Source organism: Pinus tabuliformis, chromosome 3_2 (genome assembly GCF_031772625.1).
Source record: "Pinus tabuliformis cultivar Carrire ecotype Pingquan chromosome 3_2, CPIR1, whole genome shotgun sequence".
NCBI lineage: Eukaryota > Viridiplantae > Streptophyta > Pinopsida > Pinales > Pinaceae > Pinus > Pinus tabuliformis.
In genome coordinates, this window is record NC_142302.1 from 1,210,691,151 (window position 1) to 1,210,696,647 (window position 5,497).

At 41.0% G+C, this 5,497-nt stretch overlaps 1 pseudogene; it reads right to left on the minus strand.

Annotated features, from left to right (window-relative positions):
• Positions 1-254: 254 nt before the first annotated feature.
• LOC149185102 (putative carboxylesterase 17 pseudogene) lies at positions 255-1,910 on the minus strand (annotated as a pseudogene).
• Positions 1,911-5,497: the final 3,587 nt, after the last annotated feature.

Genomic DNA, 5,497 nt, shown 5'->3' on the forward strand with positions numbered 1-5,497 from the left:
CTTTCAAATCTTTACAAAATAATTTACACTCTTCATTCAAAGAATAGAGATTATTCTAACAATAAAGAAATACCATAGAGTCTATAAAGCTAAAAATTACATAGCTTTACATTTATAATCATAATTTGTTAGATTACATTTACGGACATAATTTTGATATGTTAACGGCTTTGAGAAATGAGAAGATTTTTATGTAAGCATCATTTCTCTAAATACAAATAGCACTCCTGTCTGTTACTCTTCGAAATACTGAACAGACTCTAATCCATCCATCTATTCTTTTAATATTTAATTTAATGAAAAACTCAAAGGACAAGGACGGAATCAGTTAAAAAGGACATAATATTTAGACAACAAAAATTGCACTTCTGAGCATATATGTAAGTGGGTGGTCCTTTTAAGAAGTTGACCTGAAACCCCGGGACCTGGGGTTCGTGGAAGATCAGCTCTGAATTCCATGCATTCAACACAAGGTATAAAAAGGTTTGGCGGATTCAACTGAAGAAGGAAAAAGAAAAAGCGTTCTGAGTATGGTGGATTATGTGCATGAATGGACGCCTGGGCGGATTCAACCAAAGAAGGAAAAAGAAAAAGCGTTCTGAGTCTGGTGAATTATGTGCATGAATTGACGCGGTGGTGTCAGTAGATGAAGTCGCGTTCTTGGTTCCGTTGATGAAGTCGCGTATCGTCTTGTCAATTCTTGGATCCGTTGATGAAGTTGCGTACCGTATTTGTCATTTCTTGGATTCGTGGTGACTGGGGCTGAAGAAGTTGGAAGGCATGACCCACGTCCTTGAAGATGACGTGCCTCACGTTCTTACCTGCCCTTTTGAGGGTTTCGAAATACTCCAAGTTCCGCTCTCGCAGCACGTCCCGCTCGGAGATGCAAAGTAGAACCGGCGGCAGCAACACATCTCGCAGCTTTGACGAAGTAATAGGGTTGCATGCGAAATGGTCTCGATTGGCTCCCGGGGGCAACGAAAGCTTCCAGAAGACGTCGATCCATTTCTGGGAGAGACCCGCATCTGACGTTTCGCATTCCCATTTGGAGCGGCTCTCACCGCCGAAGAAGGGTTGGATGATAATCGCCCCTCTGATATGCAGAGGCTTCACATTCGCTTTCGCCGCACGGGACGCAACGTGGTGAGTGATGTTACCCCCCGCACTGTCTCCGGCCAAGAAGCACTGTGAAAAATCGCAATACGATCTCAACCATGATTCCCCCGGCTCGTTCCGGGTTTGAGCTTTCGCTTGCTCGACCCGGGCAGCTTGTCGACAGACCCACTCGACGGCACTGAAACAATCGTCGTAAGCCACAGGGAGGCGATGCTCTGGAGCAAGCCTGTAGCCTACTGCAATTATCACTGATTTTATCTCAGAAGCCAATCTGCACATGAACGCATGGTAAATAGACCATGCCGGCGAGCCCATCACGAATCCTCCCCCGTGGAAGTATATGACAACAGGCAACTTTCCATGTTTTTGTTCATCAGCGGAAGTTGATCTGGGAAGATAGAGGCGCGCCCATACGCGAGTTTCAGCATCTATAATGACATCTCTCGAAGCCACGGCTTCATCTGGTTTGTCAGATGGGGGGACATCGGATACAAAGGAAGAGAACCTTTCCACAGAGCCGTCTCTGTAAACTCTTATGAATCCTTCCAGCTCCTCCTCTACTTTGCTTTCCTCGCGCAGGAGGTGATGAGTAGTCTTTCCCTCCCCCCTCTGTGTATTCGGATCTACCTGAATGGTATCCATGTAAACCTAATTTGTTGCACTTCCAAAAACTCCCCTGAGAGGAGGAGAAGACGTTATGTAACGTATGGGGATTGGATTTGCGTGCGGGCAAAGCCTCCCTTTACGACTGAATACTCACTCACTCTTTGGAAGAGAGAAGATGAGAATGTTGTACCACGGACCAACCGATGGACAGACGACTGACGATGAGTATGACAATGCCTTCGATTATGTTGCTGTGGGGGAAGACTCACATTTATAGTGAGGAGTAGCGGACGAAGAGAACGCCCGACAAACCTATTTTAATCCACTCACCGGTTGCCAAGCATCGACAGTTACGTGGAATACAAATTAGCTTAAAACACCAGCTAATACCTTTAGAGTTTTTAATTTATATAATCATAGTTCATCCCCCTTTTTAAAGCTGTATAATGAGTTTGACTTGAGGGGTTTTGGGATCATCGTTCATCCCCCTTTTTCAAGCGTCATAATGAGTTTGGCTGGAGGTAATTTGGGATTGTATAGATCATGATATCACTGACCAACCTTAGAAAATCACAGCTAATAACAGCCAGAACCTAAGGCTTTAGTTTTATGCATTTCTAGGGTTTTTAAATGTAAACGGCCCAGCTGTTGAAATATGGTTTTCTAAAAAAAAATCTGGCAGTTTAGATGAAAGGCAATCAGAACCTATGGAGAAACCCCGCAATTTAGACTGTGGTCATCCAAATTCAAAAATCCAACCATAAACCTCTACAATCACACTTCTCTAATAAACCTATACAACTCCACTTATTTAATACAAATTGGCAGGCAACATATTTTGTTGCCATCCAAACCCATGGAGATATCCCTTCAACGAATCCATTACGTCAAACAATGGATATGTGCATAGTAGACCGACCCGACCAATCGGATCTGACCAAATACCCCACTGGATGTCAGAAGACAACGTCATGCATTTGTTGTTGCTCGCGTACGATGAGCACCTCACAGTGCTCCTTAATGGTCACCGATATTCCATGGCGTGAGGACGGAGGTAACGAATATCAATCCTTATAAAGATATCTTGGCACTTAGTTGACTGGCCCCCGTAGGAGTATGTAAGCTTGACGAGGAGGTAAAACTAAAATTGAGTAAATTTAATAAATGGAGAAAGTTATCGGTGGATTTTCTGAATACCGTTTGGTAGGAATTGTGTGAACTAGTGGTTCGAATTGTGTGAACTAGTGGTTGGTATAAATTTGACTCCACTCGTGGAGCAAAGGGACCAAAGTATTTTGGTATTGTTTTTTTTTAAATTGCTTCTCGTTGTGGGGGCTTGATTTTTATTTTTATTTATCATTTAAATTTCATGTATTGAATTTTGTTTTTATATATTATTTAAATATCATGTATTATATGTAGTTTTATTTTATTTTTTTGGTTGTGAATGTAAAATAAATGTTAAAGATTTAATTTTAATGGAATATTTTTAATATTTATATTAGTTTACAAAAAATATTAGGGTGTATAAATTAATAGTTAACATTTATATCCAAAATCGTTATGTTATTTTTGCTATTTTAATTAAATTGATTAATTAAAAAAGAATCATATGAATACATGTAATATAAAGTGAACGCTTTATTGGACATGAGTCTGGGTATTGTAACAAAATCTATCTACATATTAAGAATCTCCATAATAAGTCAAGGTAAAACTAAGTAATTAACAATCTTGTTGCATATTTCTTTAGATATATATATATGTTTAACTTATATATTATAATAATAATAATAATAATAATAATAATAATATAAGCCAATTAGTCCAAAATAGCATTTCGAAGGCAAGGAACTCAGGGTCACGGGCTAGGGTTTGATGCAAGTTTGCCCTGGCAAGCCTGCAGCAACAACAACGGACAGGGGATACAGTAGATACAGACGACAGCACACCACAACAGATCGCAGAGCGAGATAGACTGAGGCAGGAATGGACTGATGACGGCAGAATGAGCTTGGAAGGGGGGGGGCGGCGGGGAACGATCCCCTCCTATAAGAATGTGACGGCAGGAGAAGCAAGCAGAAATGGTACTAATGGAAATCATGGAAAAAAGAGCAAAGACACACCAGCCATGGAAGTGCATTGGCAAGCTGGTCTCAGAGGCAAATGTCTTCTCAGAGCGGCAAAAAAGCCTAGGTTTGTCACTCCCAACAATAAACTGGAGGAATATAGGGTGTTCATCAAAGATCACGTGTTGATCTATAAATTCATAGGGGCCTGGCCTATAGAGAAGGAATTGGTTAAATGGATACAACAACGCTGGCAACCGAGAGGTAACATAGATATGAAACTAGGAGCGAAGGTATTCTTTTCAGTAGTATTTTCTAACCTAGCAGATAAAGGGAAGGTATTTGAGGAGGGTCCATTCTTCTTCAATAATGTTGGCTTATTCATGCGTCACTAAGAAGATCGTTATAATCTAGATTGGGAAAAAATGCTGGCAGCACCAATCTGGGTTCGACTGTTTGGCCTTCCCATGGATTTCTGGCACCAAAAAATCCTAGAAGGAATAGGAAACCCGATTGGGACCTCCGTCAAGGTGGCTGACACAACAAGAAAAGGAAGGTACACTTCTTATGCCCAAATATGTGTTTATATGAACATTATAGAACCTCCCCCTGACTACATAGAAGTAGAATATCATGATGAAATTTGGCAACAACCTCTGGATTATGAGCACATACCTTTTAGGTGCAGGAGGTGCCATGAATATGGGCACCTATTCAGATCTTGCCCCCAGAACATCCTAGAGTCCATACAAGAAAAGAAAAAGGAGGATGGATCGGGTAAGGAAATGGAAGGAGGCTTTCAGGAGGTCCACAGAAGAAAAAGGAATCAAAAACTGATGAGTAGCCACAAGAGTCCTCAGAAAGAGAAGGAACCAGAAAACCAAAAAAAACTCGTTGTGCTACAGGAAGAGGAAATGGAAGAGGTTTGTGTGGAGTGCAGTGAAGAACTAGCTGAGCCAAAACAGAAAGAAAAAGGGAAAAAAGCAAGAATAGATAAAAATAGCAGAAGAAAATGAAGGAGAAACAAATAGAATGCAAATGGAGCAAAGCCAGATGGAGATAGATCCACAGAAATAAAATTTTAGCGAAGAGGAACAAGTAATGAAGAGATTGTTGCAGGAATGGAGACATCTGGATGAGAGGTTCATCCTAGAAGACCAGAAACAACTATACCAGGAAATGTTTCAACGATATAAAAAGAAACTAGGAGCGATAGAGATAAGCCATCTCGAGCATCTTAGATCATAGGGGGACAGGGACAGGAAATGGGAGCATCAGGCAAAGGAGGAAAAAAAGGGGCAGACGACTCATGAGTGAATCCATTCAAATGGTGGGAGAAATGCTCGTTAACTCAGGGAGAGTGGTACCATTATCGAAGGTATTCCACCAACCAACCAAATTGTTGAAATGATAATCATGACCTTGAACATAAGAGGTCTGAATAGTAAAGGGAAACAGAGATACCTCAAAAAAAGATTGAGGAAAGATAAACCTAGTGTTATGATACTGCAAGAAACCAAGATCAGTGAATTAAAATTGAAGGAGATTATGGGAAACTTTAGGCCAAGGTATGAGGTAGTAGGACAAGATGCTATGGGAAGTACGGGAGGAGTGGCCATACTATGGAACCCAGACGAAGTTCGCTTTGAAGAATGGGTAAGCATGCCAAGAATACTTTCTGAAAAATGTAGAAATATCGGATCCAA